The 26,920-nt window shown below is 34.8% G+C and overlaps 1 non-coding gene across 1 annotated transcript; it reads left to right on the top strand.

Annotated features, from left to right (window-relative positions):
* The first annotated feature begins 23,197 nt into the window (after window positions 1–23,197).
* Window positions 23,198–23,269, top strand: TRNAQ-UUG (transfer RNA glutamine (anticodon UUG)). Its single transcript has one exon. It is a non-coding gene; the product is annotated as a tRNA-Gln (tRNA).
* The last annotated feature ends 3,651 nt before the right edge of the window (window positions 23,270–26,920 follow it).

Consider the following 26,920-nt stretch of genomic DNA (forward strand, 5'->3'; position numbering starts at 1 on the left):
ACAAAGATTGTCTTAATATGAAAATCAAACATGTCCAACCATGGTCAACCTTGGTCCAATGTCGCATTGTGACAAAGATTGTCTCTATATGAAAATCAACTCTGGTGAACCATGGTCAATGATTTTCAACCATGGTCCAACGTCACATTATGAAAAAATTGTCTCGACATAAAAATCAACCAGTTTCAACCATCATTAATCATGATCAACCATGGTCCAACATCATATTGTGACAAAATATTCTCTGACTATGAAAATCAATCATGGTCAACCATGGTCCAACGTCGCATTTGTGACATAGATTGTATCAATATGAAAATCAACCATGTTTATTTTAGGGTTTACAATATTTATCTTAGGGTTTATATACCTTGGGTTTACAATATTAATCTCTTGTGTTTAATATTATACCCTTCGATTTTTACTATTAATCCCTTGGTTTTATTAGTGCCTTAGATTTATAATATATATCCCTTGGGTTTATTAATATGAGGGTTCATATTCCTGGGGTATAATATTATTGATAAGGTATAATCCCTTAGGTTTATAATATCAATCCCTTGGGTTTATTAATCTAAGGGTTTATATTCCTACGGTATAATATTATTCATAGGGTTTATAATATTAATCCTAGGGTTTATATAAATCCCTTGGGTTTATAATGATGGTCAACCATGGTGCAACATCATATTGTGACAATGATTTTCTTAATATAAAAATCAACCATTGTCAAACATCATTGATCATGGTCAATCATGGTCAACCATGGTCCAACGTCACATTGTGAGAAAGATTGTCTCACTATGAAAATCAACCATGGTAAAGCATGGTTAACCATGGTTCAACATTGTATTGTGACAAAGAATATCTTAATATCAAAATAAAACATGATCAACCATGGTCCATTGTTGCATTGTGACAAAGATTGTCTCAATATGGAAACCATCCATGGTCAAATGTGGTCCAATGTCGCATTTTGAAAAAATTTGTCTTGATATGCAAATCAACTATTGGCAACCATCGTCAATCATTATAAACCATGGTCCAACATCGCATGGTGACAAATATTCTCTCAATATGGAAATAAATCATGGTCAACCATGGTCAACTATGGTCCAACATCGCATGGTGACAAATATTCTCTCAATATGGAAATAAATCATGGTCAACTATGGTCCAACGTTGCATTGATGACAAAGATTGTCACAATATGAAAATCAACCATGGTCAACCATGTTTGTTTTAAGGTTTATAATATTTATCTTAGGTTTTATATACCTTGGATTTACAATATTAATCTCTTGGGTTTAATAATATACCCTTCTATTTTTAGTATTAATCCCTTGGGCTTATTAGTGCCTTGGGTTTATAATACCAATCTCTTGGGTTTATTAATCTAAGAGTTCATATTCCTAGGGTATAATATTATTGATAGGGATTATCATATTAATCCCAGGGTTTAATATAAATCCCTTAGGTTTATAATCTATTGGGTTTCTAATATTAATAATAGCTTACATTTATTGCACCAAGAGGTGCATTCTATAGCCCAGTATGATGTATAATGTTGTCTGTCCATGGTCAAAATAATATTTAATGTCGGTTCAGGAAAATAAAAATTAAATAATTATATAAATAAAAATTGCATGTTGTCTCATAAAAAAATTTAAATAATTATATAAATAAACAATTACAAATCTACTAACCTGTAACTTAGTTTATAATATTGACTTGTAAACTTCGATAAAAAAAATTACCACATTAAAATTATAAATCAGGTAAAATTTAAACGTGTTTAATTTTTACTAAAGTCAATACCATTTCGTAAAAAAAAGTAAAAAGGTTAATTCAATGGATCATAAATTTACCTTCAACAAAAAAATTTACCACGTTAAAATTCTAAATCAGGTAAAATTTTAAACATGTTTACTTTTTACTAAAGTCGATACCATTTCGTAAAACAAAGTAAAAAGATTAATTCAACACAAAGAAGCAAAAATCTTGCTCCAAAATCTTTTAATATTTCTTTTAATTAATATTTGTAAAATGAATCTTTAAAAGGAAAACCATATCCTATGGATATATTAAAATATCTAAAGACATAAATATTTCCACATCAAAGTTATAATATTTGAAAATTTTGTTATCATGCCATGTAAAAAATATCATTAAATCCAATATTAATATTATAAATTTAATAACTTAGGATTAATACAATATTAAATTTGTTATATATATATATATATATAAACTCTAGATATATATGGGAGGGAAGATAAAGACAAAGTGATAGAGGTGGAGAGATAGAGGGAGTAAGAGGAAGTGAGAGGAAGTGAGAGAAAGGGAGAGAGAATAAGAACGAGAGAGGAGTTTAGAGATAAGAGGAGAGAGGGAGGGATAGAGAAAGAGAGTTAGAAGGAAAGAGAGGGAGGGAAGAAGAATCACATAGAGAGAGAAAAGTGGAGAGAGAGATAGAGAGAGGGAGTGACAAGGGAGAGATGGAGAGAGAGTGTATATGTTTGGGGTGAGTCAATATAGAGATAAACAAGGATAGATAAAGAGAAGGGGGGAGAGAAGGAGAGATAATAACAGAGTTGAAGGGCGAAGAGAGAGATAGAGACAAAGACAAAGAGATGAGGGGGAGAGATAGAGGGAGGTGGGAGAGAAAGGGAGAAAGAGGAAGGTAGAGAGTAAGGATGTGTGAGAGAGAGAAGGAGAGAGGAAGCGAGAGAAAGAGGGAGGTAAGAAGAAATACATAGAGAGAGAAAGGTGGAGAGATATAGAAGGAGTGATAAGGGAGATGGAGAGAGAGGGAGAGAGGAGAGTAGGAGGGAAGAGAGAGAGAGAGAGAGGGATGGAGAGGAAGAGGGAAGGATAGATAGATAAATATGGAGAAATAATGTGTATGTTTTGGTGGTAATATAGAGAGACAAAAGAGAGATAGAGAGATATAGATATATAGATGGAAGGTGAAGAGAGGGAAAAAGAGAGAGGGAGAGAGAGGAAGAGATAGATAGATATGGAGGGAGAAAGCATGTGTGTTTTGGGAGAGGGGTGAGAAGGAAGATATAGATATAGATAGAGGGGAGAGAGAGGGAAGAATCATTATTACACTAAATGAATTGATTTCAGTGTAGATGGTGATTTCTAATCATATTTGATTTCATGCATTGATGGAGATAATTTAAAGGAGAGGGGAGAGGAGGAATGAAGACAGAGAGAATGATATGAGTGAGAGAGGGAGAGAAGGTTAAGGGAGAGAGAGGAGAGAGGGAGGGAGATAATGATAGGGTTGGAGAGAGAGAGAGAGATGCAGGGCGAAAGAGACAGCTGGGAGAGAAAGGGAGAAAGACAACTTGAGAGAGAGGAGGAGAGAGGGAGAGGGAGGGAAGAAGAAAGACATACAGAGAGAAAAGTGGAGAGAGAGAGACAAAAGGGGAGTGGAAAGGAAGAGATGGAGAGAGAGTGTGTATGTTTGGGGGCGAGATAGAGAGACAAAGAAGGAGATATGGAGGGAGATATCGATATAGATGAAGGGGGGAGAGAGGGAAGAATATTTTTTCACTAAATGCATTGAATTCATTGTAGATGGTGTTTTCTAATCCCATTTGATTGTTTGCACTAGATGCATTGATTTCGGTGTAGATGTTGATTTCTAATGATATTTGATTTCTTCCACTAAATGCATTGATTTTAGTGTAGATGTTGATTTCTAATCCTATTTGATTGCTTACACTAAATGCATTGATTTCAGTGTAGATGTGTTTTAATTCTATTTGATTACTTGCACTAGATGCATTGATTTTAGTGTAGTTGGTGATTTATAATCCTATTTGATTGCTTGCACTAGGTCCATTGATTTCAATGTAGATGTTGATTTCTAACGATAATTGATTGCTTACACTAGATGCATTTATTTCAATGTAGATCTTGGTTTCTAATCATGTTTTATTGCTTTCACTAGATGCATTAATTTCAGTGTAGATTGTTTTTAGTTCTATTTTATTGCTTGCACTAGATGCATTGATTTCAGTGTAGATGTTGATTTCTAATTCTATCTGATTACTTGCACTATATGCATTGATTTCAGTGTAGATGGTGATTTCTAATTCTATTGATTGCTTGAACAAGATGCATTGATTTCATTGTAGATGTTTTTTAATTCTATTTGATTACTTGCACTAGATGCATTGATTTTAGTGTAGATGTTGAGTTCTAATTCTATTTGATTGCTTGCACTATATGCATTGATTTCAGTGTAGATGGTGATTTCTAATTCTATTTGATTACTTACACTAAATGCATTAATTTCAGTGTAGATGGTGACTTCTAATCCTATTTAATTGTTTGCACTAGATGCATTGATTTCAATGTAGATGTTGATTTCTAATCCTATTTGATTGTTTTCACTAGATGCATTGATTTCAGTGTAGATGTTGATTTCTAATTGTATTTGATTGCTTGCACTAGATGCATTGATTTCAGTGTAGATGCTGATTTCTAATATTATTTTATTACTTGCACTAGATGCATTGATTTTAGTGTAGATGTTGATTTCTAATCTTATTTTATTGCTTGCATTAGATTCATTGATTTCAGCATAGATGTTCTCTAATCTTATTTGATTGCGTGCATTAGATGCATCGGTTTCAATGTAGATGATGGTTTCTGATTTGATGTAACTCAATGTATGATGGTACATTAACTTAAACTGATTGGATTAACAATGTGCACTGATTTCAATGTAAGCACAAAAAACGATTGACAATGTGCATTGATTTTTGTGTTATAGTAATTCAACCTATTAATATTGGAAAGCAAGAGAGACAAGGTATGATGTTTACTACAATAGTCCAAGTTAAAGAATTGAATGGTTTACAATGTCAACTATCATTTTCATATAATCGATATGAAAAGATGGAAAACTAACAAACAATGTAAATATTTTTTAAATATGACCACTCATTAAAAAAAATCAAAATTACATTATTTATTGACTTTTGAAAAACAAACTATAGATAAAAAAAATCATCAAAATATTTTGAAGGCAAAAAAATATTTCAAACATTAGGAATGAAACAAATGATTTCAAGAGTAATCTTGATATAGTAAATTATTAAAACTACTATTCAATATATATTTAGGAATACTTTAGTCGAACATGGCTAAAAGGTTCTCTTGGGTACTGTTTTCTACCTTTTTGGACATAAGGGACTATTTATGAAAAGGGACATTTGAATTTTTCTTTTTCACCTCTTTTTCAAACTCTCTAAACATGAAAAAGACATCGATTTTACCTTCCTAGACTCGTAAAAACATCAAACATTAGTGTACTCGTCGATCATGACGGGGCCAAACCACTCCTTCTTGGAATTTGTTAAATATACTTAGAGGGATTCATCTGAAGGGTGAACTTACAGATCAAGCATATGTTATCCTCCTCAATCTTGTTAAAAAATAAAGAGGTACTGACCAATATGGTTAGGGAAATTCATAAAACAAGGGATTCAATTTTTATAATGGTAGTGAGTCGCTCTTGAACACGACACTCTTCCACTACATCTTTGTGGCTTTTGGGTTGGGTAATGTGCTTGTATTTTGGTTATCATATTGTTTTTATAACCTTCGTCTCGGTTTTGGGTCAATGTTTTCAACTCAATTCAATGTCGTCAGTGTGTTTAAGAGAATTCATTCAGTTTATTTCTACTATAATAGTCTTAAACCTTCATTTCATGTTTGCCTTTCCTGATCTAGTTACATGTCAACATCAATTTGATCATTTTGTCTCAATCATGATACTCGTTTTGTGTCGTTGATGGGGGATACATCAAGGCCCTCTTATGACAAGTCGCTTCTTGTCGACATCAGCACATCATCTAGGAAGTTGTCTTAGAAACACACATTTGGTACCTTGGTGCTTGCATACATCAATGGCAAGTTTCCTCTCTCTCAACAATAGGTTTACATCAATGGCCTTCGACCAAAATATTTTGTGTGGTGTTCGACATCAACTCATGCATTCATACCATATAGATTGTACTATAATGCCTTAAGAACCATTGGTTTCTCTTGCATTTGTTAATGACCTACATCATTGGCTGGTAATCAGATGGTGTCTACCATATTCAACTCCAGCTCATTCACATGGTTAGACTCATACATCAGTTGGTCGTGTGAAAGAGATAGAAGACCCAGGATCTAGTTTCATCCATCTAGGCTGTGATTTCATGAGTTATACAAAGATCACAATGGATGATGGTCATGATCATATAGTCAGTAATCCAATCATGGGTCCACCAGTTTCATCTGTTGATGCATTTTTTGATCATTGTACATGTTATGTTAGCTTATGAGCTGAGTATGGGTATGCCTCCCTCAGCAAAAAAAATGCCATGTTGTAAATGTATTGTAGCATATTAAGCTCCTCAATTGTCCTTGATTCTGACTTGTCACAAGGTAAAGCACTTCAATCATTAGTCATCATCTCTGACTTTGCGCTTTAGGGGCATTCTGTTATAGGACATTTTGTCACATCCGATCAATGAGCCTCCTAATGGGATCAATCAACATCCTATTCCCCGTTGTCACCATATTCCATAAAGGCCTAAGCATGTACCTTTCATTTCCCATAATTTCATCCCTAAACTACATTATCTCAGCCAGTTTGAGGACCAACGCCCCCTGTAAGCCTACTCGGGTGCATTCACTAGCAAGTTGCTCCACTATGGCCTGTGTTGGTCACCAACAGGTTGTTCTCCTTTGCACCTACGTTGATTCTAGAAATCTGGGAGAATGATCGAGATTCTAGAAGCTTCCCCTTCTAGGAGTTTCTAGAAGTTGTTACAACTACTTACCTTGGATAGAACATTCAGATCCTATCCTTCCCTACATTGGATTTTTCACCGCTTATCCTTTGATCTTATCTCTCCATCAAAGGTGAATATCTTACCCTAGATTGGTAATTGGATAAGAAATCCCAACTTACCCTACTTCTCTATATATTCCCAGCCTTCTATGTGGTTGGGGGTTGGCTTTTAGAGAGTGATTATGCCCTTATGCTACTATAGTGAGTGGTCATAATCTCATGCATTTAGGGTGATTGGAGGTGCATATTGTGACAAGGAAAGGATAAGTCAACAACTTGGAGGAGCTCTTCTACAAGATCAACTGATACATATGGTTGTAATCTCCTTCTATTTATATTAATGCAAAGAATTCATTTTTTTCCTATATGTGATGTTGTTATTTCACTTATTTCAATACCATGTTGATCTATTGAATGAAGTACTTAGATGATACTGCATAGATCTTGTAGTTTCTTGGTGTGTGTTATCTGACTGTACAGGTTCTAATTTTGGCATTCGGAGTTGGAATTGGAGCTTCCAAGCTCAAGAAGGAGCGAAATATGTGAAGGATTCCAGGTAGACCTCACTCCTTCATCTATTTACTTTAAAGAAAAGCATTGTGTTTCTTGTCTCTCTATTGTTCTAGGTTAGCCACCGACCTAGGGGAGATACTTATGTCCGCAATCATAAATCCCTTATAACAGTCTTTTTTGGTATTCTCCAGCCCTCAATCTCAACAAGTCTAGACAAAATGAGAGAGTGAAGACCGTTGAGACTGATTGTGTATGCTGTGCTATTTTGAAATCTAATGAAAGTTTTTGAACGGAAAAAATAATAATAATAATAATTAATTAAATAAATAAAATTAAAATTAAAATATATATATAAATAATTAAAATATATAAAATTATTACATTAAAAAATATTATTAGATATATAATTATTAAATTAATTTATTAATAACTTATTAAAAATATTATTAAAAATAATAATGTTAATAATATTATTACTATTAGACTTATTATAAACTTTAATATAGTCAAATATAATATTAAATCATAAATAATGAAATCTATTTTCATGTATACCTTAAACTATTTTTATAATCTCAAATTAACTTTAAAATATTAGTTTTAGTTTTAATATATTGTAAAGAAATATTACTATCTGTAAATAGTTTAAAATTCTGCAACTTTAAATATTAGATTTAAAACTAATATTAAAATTATTTAAAATTAATATTATGTTAAATAATATTCCAAATTTAATATTAAAATCTAAATATTAATATTAATATTTAGAATATATTTTATTTAAAAAAAAAACAAAACAAAACAATGCCCAAATACCTATAGCAAATGACAAAATAGAAAACCTCGTTGGATTGGCAAAACTAGATTTTATCTTAAAATTTAAAACTAATATCTTAATTTAAAAATAATATTTGAATATTAAAAAGTTAATACTAAAACTTGAATATTGATTTAAAAAGCTAATATTAAAACTTAAATATTGATTTATTTCAAATTAATAGATTCCAACATAAACTAATATTAAAATCTAATATTAAAATTGCATTTAATATTAAAATCTAATATTAAAATTGCATTTGAATATTAAAACTTGAATATTAATTTTAAAAAGCTTATATTAAAACTTAAAATATCGATTCATTTCAAATTAATAGAGTCCAACATAAACTAATATTAAAACTCTGTAAAATCTAATATTAAAACTTTTTTTAAATTTTATAAACGTCCTAAGATTTCAGGAGTTAAGGTTTTAAGCGTTACCTTAAGCTTTTAATATTACTAAATTGAGGTTAAACTAATATTAAAACTCTGTAAAATCTAATATTAAAACTTTTTTAAATTTTATAAACGTCCTAAGATTTCAGGGATTAGGGTTTTAAGCTTTACCTTAAGCTTTTAAAATTACTAAATTGAAGTTAAACTAATATTAAACCTCTGTAAAATCTAATATTAAAACTTTTTTAAATTTTATAAACGTCCTAAGATTTCAGGGGTTAGGGTTTTAAGCTTTACCTTAAGCTTTTAATATTACTAAATTGAACTTTAAAAACTGAAATGAAAAATTAAAACTTTGTATTAAAATTTATTTAAACAATTTAAAGTCATTGTGTTAACGTTCTTCCATTCTTAAATCAACAAAATGTTGATTGCTTTGATGCACCTTCCAAACTGGTTGACATAGGTATAGGTTGTTAGGAGCAACAGGGTATGTATTAATTAAAAATTTCAAAGTCGAATTAGAAATCAAATCCATACCCATGAAACTTCAAATTAAAAATGAGAAAAGGTTTAGTGAAAATTCAAAGTTGAAATAAATAATCCAAATAAAAAGAGTTGTACATATAAAAAGACTGTGTAGTACAATCAAGTCTATGAAACTACTTAAACTTTCTCAGATTTTATCACTATAAATGCTAGATAAATCCAAAATTACACTAATATTCTTCAAATAATACGCTGAAGATAAGATGAGAACTTGGCACATAAACTATGATGGAGGTTATATTAACCAAGCACAAATCATGCACTATAGCCATTTAAGACACACTAAAGGATTATACAAATATTGAAAGGTCCTCGTATGAAGTCATTTTGATCATGTTAGCATTTGTGACGATTGCAAGAGATATGAGAAAACGATGAGGGTCATCACAGGTTGTAGTCACATTGCAAGTAATTGATGGTTTTGTTCCAAGACGGGGTGCTAGCTTATGTATTTCCAAACGAGTGATAGAAACCATTAAGGATTACCTGGAACGACATTACATTTAAAAGTTTGTGTAAGATTTAAACATATGGATTTTTCATTCTAGGTACTAGGTCATTATATGTTCATAACTAGATGTTGAAGATAATGGAGAATATTCTAGAATAGTGTAAGTTGGTTCACGTGACTTCAGGATAGGAATTAGTTTTTATTTCTTAGGTTATTGTTTTAACTTCCCTAAAACCATGATTACTATATAATGTGTGATGTACATGAACAATGTAGAGCGTTCTGCAGAGCCAGACTCTCTTTCGTAGAGCTGACCAGTGGGTTTTATTTCTTTTAATACAACATTGCCATTTTTATCATGGTATCAGAGCGTTAGGGCTAAGGAACCTGTACGCCAAAAGGAGGGTGCGACTAAATCGAAATCGTTGCAGGCTTCAGGAGAATAAACACGACAATTACTCAATCACCCTTAACATCACCGTCTCTGAAATTAGGTGTATAGCTACGACAACGTCGCAAATAAGTGGTGTACATTTGCAACGACGTCTCAGATAAGTGGTGTATATCTGCGACGATCGTGTAAACAACAAAAAGGCTCCGTAGAGGCCGAGAGAACGCTGCAGAGGCTGACAACAGAAGGTTTTCTGGAGGCTGTGAAGGAAGCCACTGTGGTCTGCGGGTGTGTTGCGAGATCAAACAACATTGAAGATCAATGATCTGTCTTTGTCATAGATCTGGGGTAAATCTAACATCTTCTTTTACCTATCAAAATTTTTTTCGTTTAAATCGCCAAGATGAATAATAATATGTTTGAAGCATGCTTGAATGAGCATAACAAGCTCGATGGTTCCAATTATGCAAATTGGAAATTCAAGATGCAGACTTTGTTAGAAGTGCAAAGTGCTTGGACGATTGTAAATGGGGATGAGCCAAAGCCAGCGGCTGGATCAGCATCAATCCCAGATTGGGAGAAGCGAGAAGGTAGAGCAAAGACGTTGTTGAAGATGTCAGTGAAAGACTGCATCATACCACACATCAGAGAGTGTAAGACAGCTAACGAGATCTGGGGAATTCTGAAGGATCTGTATGAGATCAGGAATACAAATCGTCTTCTATTTTTGAAGAGCAAGATCTTATCCCTGAAGATGGAGGAGAATGAAACAGTTGTTGCCTTCATAGCAAGGATCAAAGATCTGAAGAACAAATTGGCAGACATTGGTCATACAGTTGACGATACAAATCTTGTAACAATTACCATGAATGGTGTGACTGATGACTACCAAATGTTCATCACTGGGATAAATGCGAGAGAGAAAATCCCAAAGTTTGAAGAGCTGACAGGAATACTGATGCAAGAAGAAGAAAGAAGATTGACTTTGAAGCCCCAGAGTGTCGATCTTGCATTGATGGCGAAGAAGAACTTCTTCAAAGGGAAAGGAAATCCGCAAAAGCAAAACAAAGGACATTCACTGAAAAGGCCGAAACAGATCCGAGCTATGCATTCGAATAGAAACAACTCTGAAATTAAATGTTTTTATTGCGGAAAACTTGGTCATATTTCCAGGGAGTGCAAGAAGAAGAAATATCATGAAGAACAACAAAATCAAAAACGACATGCAGGTCATCTCGCGAAAGAAAATCATGTGCAGAATTTCAGACTGTTTATGGCAGATTTTGATGAGAATGTTGATGCAGACATCTAGTGTGTAGATTCGGGAGCATCAACTCATATGACAGGGAACAAGCATTGGTTTGAAGATTTTGAAGAAATCAACGAAGAAGCACATATTTACCTAGGTGATGATAGAAGTCATTAGATCAAAGGGTGTGGGAAAATTTCTGTCATTCTACCTAATGGTAATGTAAAACAAATTCATAATGTCATGTCTGTTCTCGGTGTAACAAAGAACTTGATTTTTGTATTCATGATCACAGATCAAGATCTTAAAGTTGAATTTTTTAAATCTAATTGTTATATTAAAGATTTGCTAGATGGCATGAAGACAATTGCTACAGGAATCCGAACAAGAGGTCTGTACAAGTTGGATGTAAGACCTGCACCAGTTCGAGCCTTGACAACTGCGAGTTTGACTACAAAAGAGCTATGGCATCAGAGATTTGGTCATATCAATTACAATGATTTGTTGTTACTACAAAATAAGGAAATGGTAAGAGATCTTCCTATTCTAAAGCAAGTACATAATGATTTTAATGCATGTACATTAAGAAAAATGCATAGAGAATAATTCCCTATTCAGGTAGAAAAGAAACAGAGGGATATACTTGAATTAGTGCATACAGACCTGTGTGGACCCATGCAAACAAAATCATTAGGAGGTGCACTATATTTTTTACTGTTTATTGATGACTGCACAAAGTTTTCTTGGGTGTATTTCTTGAGTAAGAAGAGTCACACATTTGAATACTTTAAGCAGTTCAGGAATATGATTGAAAGGCAAATAGGGAAGCAGATAAAAATTCTCCGCTCCGATCAAGGGGGAGAATACAAGAAGGATGAGCTTATCAAGTATTGTAAAGACCATGGAATATTACAACAATTCACTATACCCCATACTCCTCAGCAAAATGGAGTAACAGAAAGAAAGAATAGAACACTGGTGGATGCGCTAGAAGCATGTTGAAAGGTAAGAATCTGTCGAATGGTTTTTGGGCTGAAGCATTGAATACTGCAGTTTATTTGAAAAATAGGAGTCCTACAAAGAGTCTCGAGATTAAAACTCCTTATGAAGCATTATATGGATTTAAGCCTACAGTGAAACATTTAAGAGTATTTGGGCCTAAAGAATTTTCCCATATTCCAAAGGAAGACAAAAGAAAACTAGATTCAAAAGCCATCAGGTGTACCTTTATAGGGTATTGTTCACAACATAAAGCTTATAAATTATTTAATCCCTCTACTCACAAAATTTTTGTTAGTAGAGATGTCAAATTCCATGAACATGATCATGAAGAATCTGATGAGCACAATGAGGAATGGGATATTTTGTACTTGGTGGAAGAAGAAGCAGAAAACAATCAGGATTAGCAGCAGACAAAGGCAGAAGATGAACAACAGCAGCAACAGTAGCAGCAGCAGCAACAACAACAAATACAACAGCAGCAGCAACAACAACAGAAGCATATACAGCAGCAGCAGTAGCAGCAGAAGATACAAAAGTAGCAGTAGCAACGGGAAGAAAAAGAGAATGATGATTAGACAAGGTTTGAGGCTACCCCACCTCTCAGGAGATCAGGTAGGAAAGCTCAATTGCCTGCAAGATATAGGGAAAATTCTTTTATAACTAGTATGATGAATGTGGTTGAACCTTCTAGTTATAAAGAAGCAAATGAATGTAGAGAATGGAAAACAACCATGGAACAGGAATATGAATCAATAATCAGGAACAACACTTGGGAACTAGTTTAACTTCCTAAAGGAAAACAAACCATAGGTTGTAAATGGTTATACAAACCGAAGATCAATGCAGATGGAACCATAGAAAAACTAAAAGATAGATTGGTAGCAAAGGGGTATTCACAAAAAGAAGGTATAGATTATGAAGAAACCTTCGCCCCTGTAGCTAAACTAAACACTATCAGATTGTTATTTGCTTTAGCTACAAAGAAACATTGGATGATACACAAACTAGATATAAAGTCTTTAGCTTTAAATGGAGAACTAAAAGAGGAGGTTTATTTAGAGCAACCTGAAGGGTTTGTCAGAAAGGGAAAGAACATTTAGTCTGTAGATTGAAGAAAGCAGTTTATGGACTAAAGCAAGCACCTAGGTCTTGGTATGAAAAGATTGACTCATTTTTTCTACAAGCTGGCTACAACAGAAGCAAAAATGACCCTAATCTTTACACCATGCAAGATGAACAAGGGCGCATAGTGATGATTTCTCTGTATGTAGACGATTTGATCATTACAGGTGATGCTACATATCTGATCAAAGAAATCAAGCAACAGATGTCACAGGTATTCGAAATGAAACACCTTGGTGAACTAAGATATTGTTTGGGTCTTGAGATCTGAAGAGATTTAGGACAAACATTTATGTCCCAAGGAAAGTATGTCAAAGGCCTGTTAGAGAGATTTAGGATGGATCAGTGTAAGCCTGCAGCAGTACCATTACAACAGAACATCAAACTGCAGAGTGAAGATGGCTCAAAGGAGGCAGATGCGACACTTTACAGACAGCTGGTTGGGAGTCTAATCTACCTAACCACCACTAGACCAAATTTGGCTTATGCAGTCAGTGTGCTAAGCCAATATATTTCCAAGCCACTTGAAAGCCATTGGAATGTAGCGAAAAGTGTTTTGAGGTATCTACAAGGTACTGTAGATTACGGTATTATTTACACTGACTCTTCTGATGTTAGATTGACAGGATTTGCAGATTCAGATTGGGCTGGAAATGTAGATGATCACAGATCCATAACAGGTTATGCATTTAGCATTGGATCCGGGGTGATCACATGGAGCAACAAGAAGCAGAACACAGTCTCCTTGTCCTCAGCAGAAGCAGAGTATCAAGCCATGTGTGCAGCAACGTGTGAGGCAGTTTGGTTGCGGAGACTTCTCCAGGATGTCGGGGAAGAACAGATAGACGCAACAACAATCAGATGTGACAATCAGAGTTCAATCAAACTTGCTAATAATCCGATGTTCCACAAAAACACTAAACATATTGATACACAATTCCACTTTGTCAGGGAGAAAGTGCAATCCAAAGAAATCCATTTGGTATATTGTAATACATGTGATAATGTTGCAGACATTTTCACTAAGCCTCTTGGCAGGATTAAGTTTGAAATGTTTAGGGAGATGTTAGGCATATTTGTGAACCCCTTCTCCATTAAGGGGGAGTGTTGAAGATAATGGAGAATATCCTAGAATAGTGTAAGTTGGTTCACGTGACCTCAAGATATGAATTAGTTTCTATTTCTTAGATTATTGTTTTAACTTCCATAAAACCATGATTACTATAGAATGTGTGATGTACATGAACAATGTAGAGCGTTCTATAGAGCCAGACTCTCCTGGTTCAGAATCTCTTTCGTAGAGCTTACCAATGGGTTTTATTTCTTTTAATACAACATTCCATTTTTATCACTAGATGAGTTTTGGCGATGAACCACACTTAGTTGTTTGAAAAGTGCATAACATACTCATACTGCTTAGTCCCTAATCTTTTTCTCCTTGGACCTGTGCCATGCATTTATAATTTTCAATATTGCCCTGAGTAGCCCATAGTGCACTCCTAGTCTATAGGCATGCAACCATGACTATCAATATTTTTGGAGCTATATCTCAATTAATGCACTGAGACAGTATATGCCAACACTTAGATTTAAGCAAATACAAAATCCAAAAATTGACATATACTACCCCAATGCATTTATAAAACTATAATTCCAAAAATATTAATTTTCTGCCACCCTTACCTTGCATCTTCCCCTTAAGCTCAACATTTACAACCTTTACAACCTTATACTTATACTTGATAGTACACTACACACTTATACTACACAAGCATGCTAACCATTCTCCCTTACGGATGTGCTATGCGCGTAACCGTTAGTTTTGGTGCAATGCTCACCCAGACCACTATCATCTACCTCTAGACCTTGCATCTTACCCCAAGGTTAATGCAATGTGAATGGAATGGAAAATGATGCAAAAGGAATAACACAAAGCAACGTTGAAGGCCAACATAAAGGATGGTTCAAATATGTTGTTGATGTATTTGAACGACCCAAAGGTATACGTTATCGAAGAGGATGAGGGTAAGACAAAGCATGCTTGAAAAGTATATTGAAAAGATGCATTGAAAGATATAATAATAAGCATAACGTTGGTGCAATATAATTAAAGTGCCATATTCAAAATGTCACCATCGTTCTACAAAGGCATGAAAAGGAAGTCTCATAAGGGACCAACACAACTCGTGAAGCACATGGAGATATAATATTGAGGTTACCCCTTCCACTATTTTTCCTAATTTGTTTTATGACATTGTCTAATGCTTTATTTTTTTGAGAAGATTCTCTTACCAAGTGTTGAATGAGGAAGAGAAAGTTTCTCAGCATTGACAGAGATGACATGATATTTTTTATCAATCTATCTAAATTTTTGAAGAAAGGCATAAGTTTTAGCTAGGTTGTTTGACATATATCCAAGGCCGCATGAATACATTTCTATTTTTTTTTTCTGAAGTTAGGTAACACCCTTCAGCCTCCTACTACCCCTATTTAACATAATTAATTTATAATTATTATTGTTGAGAAATTATTTAAAATATTTCAATATTGATATAAAGCAATTGATTCTCTAAACTATAAATATACAATTTATTTTATTTTTAAAAATATACATATATATTTCACCAAATTAATCCAACTAATATTTTCTAACTTTAAAAAAATAATGTTATCATGACTTTTACATATTTATTTATTTAGTTCCTTTAAAAAAAAAAAATCTCTTTAGTAAAAAATTAAAAATGAAGTTTGAAAATGATTAAAATCAAATAATTATAATATGTTAAAAATCCCTATTAAAAATAACATATTATTAACAAACTTAAAATGATTTGTATATTTTGTTTTTCCCATAATATTATTGCATTCAAAAAAAAATCTTTTTTTGTGAATTAACTTTGGTATTACTTCAAAATATCAATATATCAATATAATTGTCAAATGCCCATGATTTAAGTGAGCAATCCATAGGCTAATTCAATTTTCCACAAAGGAAACCGGATATATTGACCGCCTACAGATGTTAAAATCTGAGCAAAATAGAATAATTGTTGGAAATAAACAAGCCTATATACTACTGAACTACATATCTAAATAGTACTAGAATACATAAGAGAAATCAAGAATCAAGGGAAGTCATGAGGTATGTATCTTTAGCACTAGAACCTAGAGGAGTTGGTGGCTTTTCATCGCGCTAAGATGACTCCCCAAGTGAGCTATCTCGACATCCAAACTCTCCAAGCATGAACGTTGGTACCACTATGTGCACTTGATGTCATTCATGGTAAAGAAGATGTCATATTGTTCCTCTTGTTTCTCCTTCAAAACTCCACCCAAGAGGGTTTTCAACTTCCAATGAAGGGTGACTAGGGTTAGGAACCCATTGGAATACCTCTTCTAGGATGACAGAATTTGAGAACACTTGACTATCTTCATTGGATAAGGACTCAAGATGAAGAATCTCAACATGAATGTTTAAAGGGAAAACCAAATTGTAAATGGTCACACTCTCTTTTACCTAGGCTTGGGCACGAGTTTTTCCTTGTGGTCTGCGACCACCTCCCTCCCCCCCTCTCACCCATACGATTGTGCATATAATTTCAAGGAACAAGATACCGATCACCAAATAAGGAAAATCATGAATACATGGCTTTCAATAGAAATATGGCATAAGGATTTAAGGGAAGCCCAAAGGGAAAAAGCCAACGCAAAGGAAGAAATTTGAGAAACCAGGAGGCAAGAGGAGACCCTCGAGTGAGATGAATTTTCAAATATTGGCCTTGACTCCAAAGGTCATGAAATAAAAAACTAGAGAGATTTTTTCACCAACTTGAGCTACAACCAGTGAATTCGACACAAAAAAGGATAGTTGCAAATCCAAGAGAGTCATAAATTACCCCAAAGAAGTCTTCCCAGACTGTTCAGGCCTTTGAAGGTTGTCAAATTGAAGGAGGAAAGGAAGCCACTACTAGCTTAAAATCCAAGTATGAATGAAGTCATAGAATTCAATCCATTAAGCCATTGGCCCAAATAACAAGCTCTATTGGAAGGCTATCCTAGTCATACCTTAATTCCCCAACCATTAGGGTGCCATAACTTATTACAATGTAGACGCAGAACCAAACTTCCTCAACTTTGTAATCATGAGCAAACAAGTGCAAAGTCGGAATAAGCAAAAGGAAGATCTTGAATAAAGAAATTATATTTCCATGAATAGGTTTCTCAATGTCATAAAGCTCAATAAATCCCACATATGATGGGGGAGGGATTGAATCACACCATAATAACTATAACAGAGAATCTATGTAATCAAAGATGTAGCCAAAATATGATCTTGCCATATTAAAAAATCTAAGAGAGGGAGTTCACCTGAATATGCATGTGGGGGATTAGCCACGCTACCCCTCTTAAATCTTTTGTGAGGTGATGGGGTGGTGTGGTCGGCCCCCAAACACCTAAATATATAGTTTATAAAATTCAACAATAATAGTAAAACATAAGAAATCATGAAACATGGTTTAACACCCTTTAATACCTCTGGAAATCCAAAGAAAAATGAGTTAGTTTACTTTTTACCAAAATTAAAATATACTTAGGGAAATCGTGAAACATGGTTTAACACCCTTTAATACCTCACGAAATCCAAAGAAAAATGAGTTAGTTTACTTTTTACCAAAATTAAAATATACTTAGGAAATCCTATGTTTATGAGACTCTTATGAATCATAATACATTGCTAATTTTCCCAAAGACATTAACTATTTTAAATTTATTATCATATTTTAAATTCAAAAATAAACCTAAAATAATGTTTATTATAATATTTTTAATTAAAAACATTCTTTTACAATATTTTTTTATTAAAAAGAAATTTGTTTTGAGTTAATTTGTATTATTTCAAAATAGCAAATTACATCATTCCTCCTATTTTAGATCAGCATAGTTCAATTCATTATCGGTCTCAATTTGCTGCAAGGGAAACTAAATTTGTTAACTGGTAATTGACTAATAATGTACTATTAAGGATCAAAATATAGTGTCTACAACTGATAACAACTATATATGGCGATGACAGTAAAACATAAAGAAATAGAACACTATAACAAAACATGACAAGAGCTCAAGAATTTTATGAGGTCACAAGGGAAGTGACCTTTTCACTGGAACCAGGAGGAGAAAAATGCTTGAGTTCACATTGGAGGTGGCTATCAATATGAGCCAAATGAGCATCTAGACTAGCCAAATAGGAGCATTAATGGAACTGCGCCCTTTGAATGCCATTCAAAGAAGATATAATGTGATTATGGTCCTCATGTTTCTCTTTTAGGACTCTGCCTAAAAGAGTTTTCAGTTGCCAATATAAGGTGATTCAATTCAAATATTGGTTCCCTCATCCCCTGGTATGTACAAGGTCAAGAAGCTAGGTAGTAACTTCATCCATGATCTCGAAATCAGAATATGTCTTACGCTCATTGATTATGTGAGATTCTAGCTAGAAAATTTCATCACAGATGTTTAGATGGGTGACTGAGTGAAACACAAATGTGGCCTCCTGAGTGTTAAGAAAATTTACTGCAAATCATAAATTAATCACGGAGATTTACCAGAGGAAAAAAAACATAGCAACAAACACAAAAACATAAATACAAATGTTTATCCGGGAAAACCCCAAATCCGGGGAAAAACCCAACCCAATGAGATCTCATTAGCATTGGCCAAAAATTTGGCCAATCCGGCCAAGTGGGCCTTCACCACTCACCTCCAGGCCTACTTTACAATGAAGTATTCCCAACCTTTTATAGGCTCCATTACATGTAATACCACGGACCATAATACCATGGGTACATTATACCATGTGCCCAAAACCATTACTATTTAACCATGTCAACCTTGACTCAACCCCCGAGTCAATTTTACCTAGCAATTCCACCCTTAAACTTGACTTGGGGTTCCTTGACTAAATCTAGAGAAAACTTGCTAAGTGAGACAATCTCGCTCACTCAAGCCCTTACCTCCCTCAAAAAAATTTATATCTGGGTATTGTTAACCCGACATCCCCCCTATCACCTAGGTCTAACCCAGACTTTACCAGTGATTACCCGAGGGTACGCATGCCATACCAGGTCTTACATTAATATGCCCATTTACATGTAATAAAAAATTGACACCATAATATTTTGTTTTCCTTTGTTGTTTTCTTTGTACATATGGCATCAATGTTCATATAAAAAGGACCCATCTACCGGATTACATAGGTCACCAGCCGCTGTAACCACCAGTGATCTAAGCATTCGTTTTAGATACATGGTTCATCAATTAATTAATCCACATGCACATATTCTGGCTTTAAATTTAACTTTTTGTTGTTGCATCTAATGCAGATCAACCTTATGCGTAGACTCATTTTCAGCCTTTTAATTTTGGTTTATGTTAGCAGCACCCACTAATCAACCTTATGCGTAGACTCATTTTCAGCCTTTTAATTTTGGTTTATGTTAGCAGCACCCACTAAGGCCCAGAGTATTGTTGACACAACATTCACATCCATCGATTTTCCTTCTAGAACATCATCGTCATTTTCATTGACGTTGATGTCTAGCCATTTGTCGTTTCTTTGACGCAACACTTAGATCTCTTATTTCATGTTTAGACTACGCAGTGTGTAGCAGGTCAAAATTTAAGTCATCGTAACTCTCAACAGGTCAACGAGTCCTTTAGTCGATCTTGAACACCACGTAGTGATGGATCTTCTTCCTCTCTAGATCCAAGAAAATGTGCTTGCAGTCATCTACAACTCCCACTCAAGAAGAAGTGCTCGACATTCGGAACGAAATTCCAAAATATAATATCACATGGGTGTGCCCATTCCCAGGATAGAGACCAGGAGCATGTCCATTTCCTAGCACGACTCCAGCCATTCACACTGCTCGTCCATACTTTGCCACTACACCTTGATGCTCTGGTCGATGCTCCCGCTATAGATAAGAAACCCTGAAGCCACGTCAGTAGAGGCAGTTATGCACTTGACCGAGCCCTCGTGCCCCTGCAGGACAACGACGACTAAATGCGAGAAGCCCCTGCAGTCCCTTTTCCATACCCTGATCGTTTTACCGGCAAAGCCACTACAAAGAAATTCGCCCATGGTGCACAGGAACAGCACGATGCCGAGATGCTCGCCCCTCAGCCACCTCGAACCTGAAAGCACCGATCTCGTTGTGCCAAGAAATGTTGGCCCCGTCTGAACGCATTGACGGATGCCGAGTGGCCCACCATCATGGCCACCAGTCTATCCGACTTTGATCCCGTGGGCTTCGACCACACCTTCACAGTAGCATCCGCGGAGGTCGTGTAGAGGTACCCGCAGGGGCCAACAGCCTCAATATTGATGGCGTCGTCATGGGCTCTCATGGACTCCATGAACTTGAAGTCTAAGAGGCACCACATCTTGAAAATTCCAATCGCACGAGCCCCAGTTCATAAGTTGGCATCGTTTCTTGCACTTCTTCATCATTGTGCCTCCGATTTTGCACGTGGTTCTTCTGGCTCATCACACTGGCCACGCAGTCCTTCACGGTCGGCATCTTGGCCACCAGATCCGACGAGATCTGCCTTCTTCACACGCAGATCTAAGTAGATCTATATTGATCCAGCACCTTCATATGCATATCTGTCCACAATTAAACCTTACATCGCAGCAACGAAACCATAGATACAACAAAATCATTTCGTTCTCGATCTAGATCCAATGAAAACCACATCCCCTTCATTTGCTAGGCCAATACAAACCTTTGGCAACAAAAAAAATGTCCTTCTGAAGTCAAACTTGCTTTGATACCAATTGTTAAGAAAATTTATTGCAAATCATAAATTAATCACGGAGATTTACCAGAGGAACAAAACACAGCAACAACCATAAACACATAAACAGAAATGTTTATCCAGGAAAACCCCAAATCCTAGGAAAAACCCAACCCAATAATCTCATTAGCATGGGCCAAAAATCTGGCCAATTCGGCCAAGTGAGCCTTCACCGCCCACCTTCAGGCCTACCTTACAATGAAGTATTCCTAGTCAATTTTACCTAACACTAAGCTTGAACATGGGCACTCAAATGACCATGCTTGCCTCTAGCCCCACTACCCCTTCGGTGGTGCATGTGTTTCCAATTCATAGTTCCTCCAAAGCAAAAGCATAGGACAAGATTAAATACAAATGTCGACCCTTGGAAAAGAGAAAGAGAAAGAACCAACTTGATGATGAAGACAAGCAGGGAATAGCAGCGAAAACTAAGAAACTCGGGGTTACAAAATAAATAAGTCCCCTAAAGAGAAAACACTACCGACCACCACCAAGCAGCAATCCCCTCCCATTAGTAAATATCATAAAACTAAACCCAAAGCAACCCGGAAAGAATTACGAAGAATACTCCAGAATTCAACCCACAAGACTCGACACCAAAATAAAAGATAGGATAACTAGAAAGGAAAATATAGAGCTTGGAACCATTGTACCTCGTATCCCAAGTCAACTTTGTCTCTGACACAACATGCAATGAGGCACCACTACCGAAAAATAGCATTAACCCTAGAGTACCTTGCAACAAACCATCACGTTGACGCGTGAGAAAGCCAGTTCAGTCACAGGCCCAACTAACACCCTCAAATTCACGCTACAAGATGTTATGAACATAGCGGTCAGAATGAGGTGCATGAATGTTGAGGCCTATACCACCCTGAAGCTAGAGACAAGCGACCGAGGCACATAAAAATGTTGATAATTACATCATTCTAAATCTAAGCTTCCTCCTCTCACTAAGCTATCATTAAAAAGTTTCCAAAACAATATTCCCACCTATAGAAAGAAGAGCAACCAAATCCAACATAAACTACCATCGACCTCTAACTAATATAAAAGACCAGTGGAAGAATAAAAGTGATCCATCAAATGATAAGAGGAAATAAATTTGCATGCTCTTACATGAGGCAGGCAAGCCACAACATCCTTCTTATTTAATGTCGAAAAAAACAACAAGGTGATAAACACCGAACCTCAATTACTACTTATTCATCTACCTCAATTAAAAAAATAAAAAACATGTTTTAAATCATTTTATTAACAACATTTGTTCCATTTATTTTCATTCCCTAACATAAATTCAATTCCCTAATTTCTTTTAAAACTTTAATATCTCTCCATGATCCAATTTTGAAAAGTACAGGAAAAATGCACAATGGACTTTATATTTTCATCCCATAACATAAGTTTAATGTCTCCCCGTAGTCCAATTTTGAAGAATAAAGGTAGAATGCATAATGAACTTTCTTTTTGGATAAATGTGAGGAATACAAAAAAAATTCAATATCTTAATAAAGCTAAAAAATAAAAAATAAAAAAATTACATTTTTATTTAAAATTATAATTATATATATATATAAATAATTGCGAATATCCAACCAAATATGTTTTATGGAAAAACCTTAATTTAAATTAAGAAAACAAAAAATTAAAATCTCGCCCAAAATAAAATCACGAAAGTCTACTAAAAACAGCAAAAATCGTCTCATGGGATAGGTAAAAATTCGTGAAGCCTTCGTCTTGTGCACTCTTCGGTTCTGTAAAATTATCTGTAACAATGGGGTTATGGAGCACTAGAGAGAATTGGATTCTGAACCTTTCTCTTAGGGCTTGCCTCTGTAAAGAAGCTCGGCAACTTGATGGTCATGGTCAGAAAAGTAACCAGGCTCGAAGAAATCAACGGTAAAGTTTGGAAAATGGCGAAATATGTTTCGCATTTTTGAAATATTTTGGACAATTTTATAACGGGACTTAAAACGTGTATGTGGTTCTATGGTGTAGTGGTTAGCACTCTGGACTTTGAATCCAGCGACCTGGGTTCGAATCCCGGTAGGACCTTTTAAATCGATGCATCTGGGCTCACAATATGTGTTATGTGTTATATGTTTTATAATAACTTTAAGTAGTTTTTGTTATATAATTAAAATTCAATGTTATATAAGTAGTTTTTGTTATATAATTAAAATTTTATGGTATATTGGTAGGACCGTTTAAATCGATGCATGTGGCTTACCACATGCTTTACACGTTTTATGATAACTTTAAAATTTATTGTTATATACCTAGCTTTTGTTATATAATTAAAATTTAATGTTACATCCGTAGGACCTTTTAAATCGATGCATGTGGCTTACCATATGCGTTACATGTTTTATGACGACTTTAAAATTTAATGTTATATACTTAAGTTTTGTGATTCGTTATATACTTAAGTTTTGTGATTCGTTTAATGTTACAAGGTTTTGTTAAATCTTTGGCTTTTGTGATTCATAATTTAGTAAGTATGGTTTTCGGATTAATCATATTGTTATTATTTGGTTGATGTTTCGAACTAGCTAATGTGGTTCATCCTTAGGACAAAGGTATGAGGTTTTCTATGCAAAGAAATTTCTTCAAGTGTTTCTCTTGGTATATTCACATGATCATGTAAAGTTGGTTTTAGATGTGTTTAAGGAGCTTCCAATATACCTAGAGGTATATGGAAGAGAATTACATGTTAGTTGATGTTTGAAGGGTAACAATAGAAGTTACAATGGTATCTAATCAAAATGGTAGAATCAATTAGTTGAGTTAGTGGAAAGAGGCCGAAGGCGTCTATTCAATGATGGGATGTGGAAAGGACCATTTGCTAAGAAATTGTCCACATAAAAAGTAGAACATCAATAATGTCCACAACATTTAAGGGGATACAATTATCAATGCTAACAAGGATCGTTCACAAGATTTGTTTTGCATTAGAAGGCCACCAAGTAGATCACCAACCAGTTGTGATTGATGTTGAAGGTAACACTACTAAACAATCCATTTCTATTTTTAATTGATGTGAAATCTTATCATAGTTATGTCACCTATAAAGTTGTGAAGACTTTTACACTTAAGAAATGCAAGCATAATAAGTCATGGCTAGTTTAGTTAGCCATTGAAATCGAGAAAAAAGTTAGTGAAATGGTGGAGAGATGTCCACTAGAATGGACTCTTAACATGGGTAAACTACAAAGCTTTTCCACTTAGTTCTTATGGTGTCCTCACTAAGATGGATTGGGTGGAGGCACATCCAATTAAAAGCTTGATTGCTACAACAATACTTTGATTGCATTGATGAAGATGTAAATTCAAGAACAATGAAAGGCATTCCAAAAGCAATCTCTATTAGGAAAATTTTAGCTTTGCGGCTAAAGAAATGTCTTAGAAAAGGATATTAGTTGTATGTAGCCCATCTATTGGATTCAATAGATGATAAGGATCACATCTTTCAAGATAATATTGATGTATTCCCTAACGAAGTATTAAGACTCCCACCAAAGACAGCTATTTATTTTTCAATTGATCTTGTTCTTGAGTTGCAATAGTTTCCAAGACATAGAATGGGTACCACAAAATTATTAGAGTTGTAATGCAATTACAAGAGTAGTTGGAAATGGGATGCATTTAACCAATAGTATCTCCATGGGGATCACCAATTTTATTTATGAAAAAGAAAGATGGAACTCTCTATTTGTGTATTGATTACAGGTAGCTAAATTAATTCATAGTGGAAAGCAATTATCCATTGTCTCAAATTGATGGCTTCTTGGCCAAATGAGAGAAGAAAAAGTCTTTTTAAATATTGATTTGAGTTCTAGTTATCAAGTTATAATTAAGGAAGAAGACATTCATGGAATAGCCTTTAGGACAAGGTATGGCCGCTATGAATTTGTCATGGTTCCATTTGGCCTCATTAATTCATCAACTACATTCATGTGTCTCATAAATAGTGTTTTCAACAATACTTTGATCATTTTTTGTTTATTTTACTTAGATTATATTCTTATCAGTTTTAAGAATGAAGAATAGTACAAGCATCACATGAGAATGGTTTTCAAGTGCCAAGAGTGTTGAATTCGGTCAACTAAACAGGATATGTAGAAGGTTGCATGAAAGCCTCCACTATATCCCACACCTCCAACTCCTCAAACTAAAAGGTTATCCTCTCCTTCCAGAGGCCAAAAAAAATTTCCCGTACCAATCTATCATCCACCCTTATACCAGTCGCCATGAACCTCAACCAACACAAAAATGTCCAATCTGTGAGTTAGAACACTGCCTCCTTCTCAACCACTAAACTTTGGGTATGTGAAGGTAGTTTTGTCTAGTTGTACACAGTTTTAGATACTTTTAGTAGAAGGTTTGCTATATCTATTGATTTCTCGTTGGATCTAAAGAGTCCTTTCTCATATCTAGAGCTTGGGAAGCTCTGATACTATGTAGAAAAATAAGGTATTGTTGTAGTCCACCTAATTTCAAATTATTGCAAGGTTTAATGCCCAAAACCCATCATTCATATGACTGATATGTATATATTAAAATGCATTTGACTTGAACCATTTAGGCTACCTCTACAACATATAACTTTCAGTTGATGTAAAAATTATTAGTAAGCACACACCACTGAAAAATGCACATAGTGACACAATTAATTTTTTGTCAAACTTGACCCTAGAAAAACCCCACTTCCTCTTAGGGAAAACCAGTGTTCTAAAGGGAGGATTTATTTTTGCTTCTTAAAGAAAAATTTTACAAAGAAAGAGATAAACTTATCTTCCTTGATTTGTTTATCTAGGCACGAACGAATATTAGAAGAAAGGAGCCTCCACATAGTCCTTTACATTGATTGACACAAATCTCAATTGTCGAGCTTGTCTCTAAGTTAATGCCTCGAAATTTGAGCTTGAGAATGGTTGAAGTCCTCCTAGAAGTTTGTAACTTGATCTCTGGTCAGAACCTCCTCCTTCAGCACTAACTTACCCTCCTTTTGTTCACTGCAGAATGAAGGATTGTTGGGTCTACTCACCCAAACAATACACAATCATCTTTTCTCTTGAGCAAAGATAAAACTCAGCCTGAAGTTTGTCTCTATCTCAACCCTCAATGGACTTCTGTGCTCCCCAAAAATTTTGGCTAATTTTTGAGTCTTCTCCCTAAAAATTTCAGTGTTCCTTTATTCATTGGTTAAGACTCAGCGTAACCCTCATCTCATAACTCAGCCTACATAAAATATCACACACAACGAAATTTACAGCAAGCAATATGGACTTCTTACCACAACAAACTCTAACAACTGATATGAATTTCTAGAAATTTGTGTCAATGTCTTGTGTTTTATATTGTTTTCTCCAATAAGTCTTCCTCCTCTTTCACTCATGGCTGACTTGAGTTCCGATCTTTGCTCTCTCAGTCATCCTCATCTTTCCTTTTGGGTTTCTAGCCCCTCTCTGCATGCATGCTCGAGCTACTCTCCTTTGGGCTCCTTCCAACAACCCTCCTCATTCTCCTCTCTTCTTTGAGAAGAAAAATGATAATGAGAATAAACCTTCCCTTTTCCCTTTTGTCTCTTAGGAAAATATGGAAACCTTATCCCTAAGATCTAATGGTTGAGATTTGATCTCAAGCCATTAGATTAATGGCTAGGATCAATCTCCCACTTGACACCTCATACATGTGGTCCCCTTA

The sequence above is a fragment of the Pinus tabuliformis genome, chromosome 4_1, assembly GCF_031772625.1.
Source record: "Pinus tabuliformis cultivar Carrire ecotype Pingquan chromosome 4_1, CPIR1, whole genome shotgun sequence".
Lineage (NCBI taxonomy): Eukaryota > Viridiplantae > Streptophyta > Pinopsida > Pinales > Pinaceae > Pinus > Pinus tabuliformis.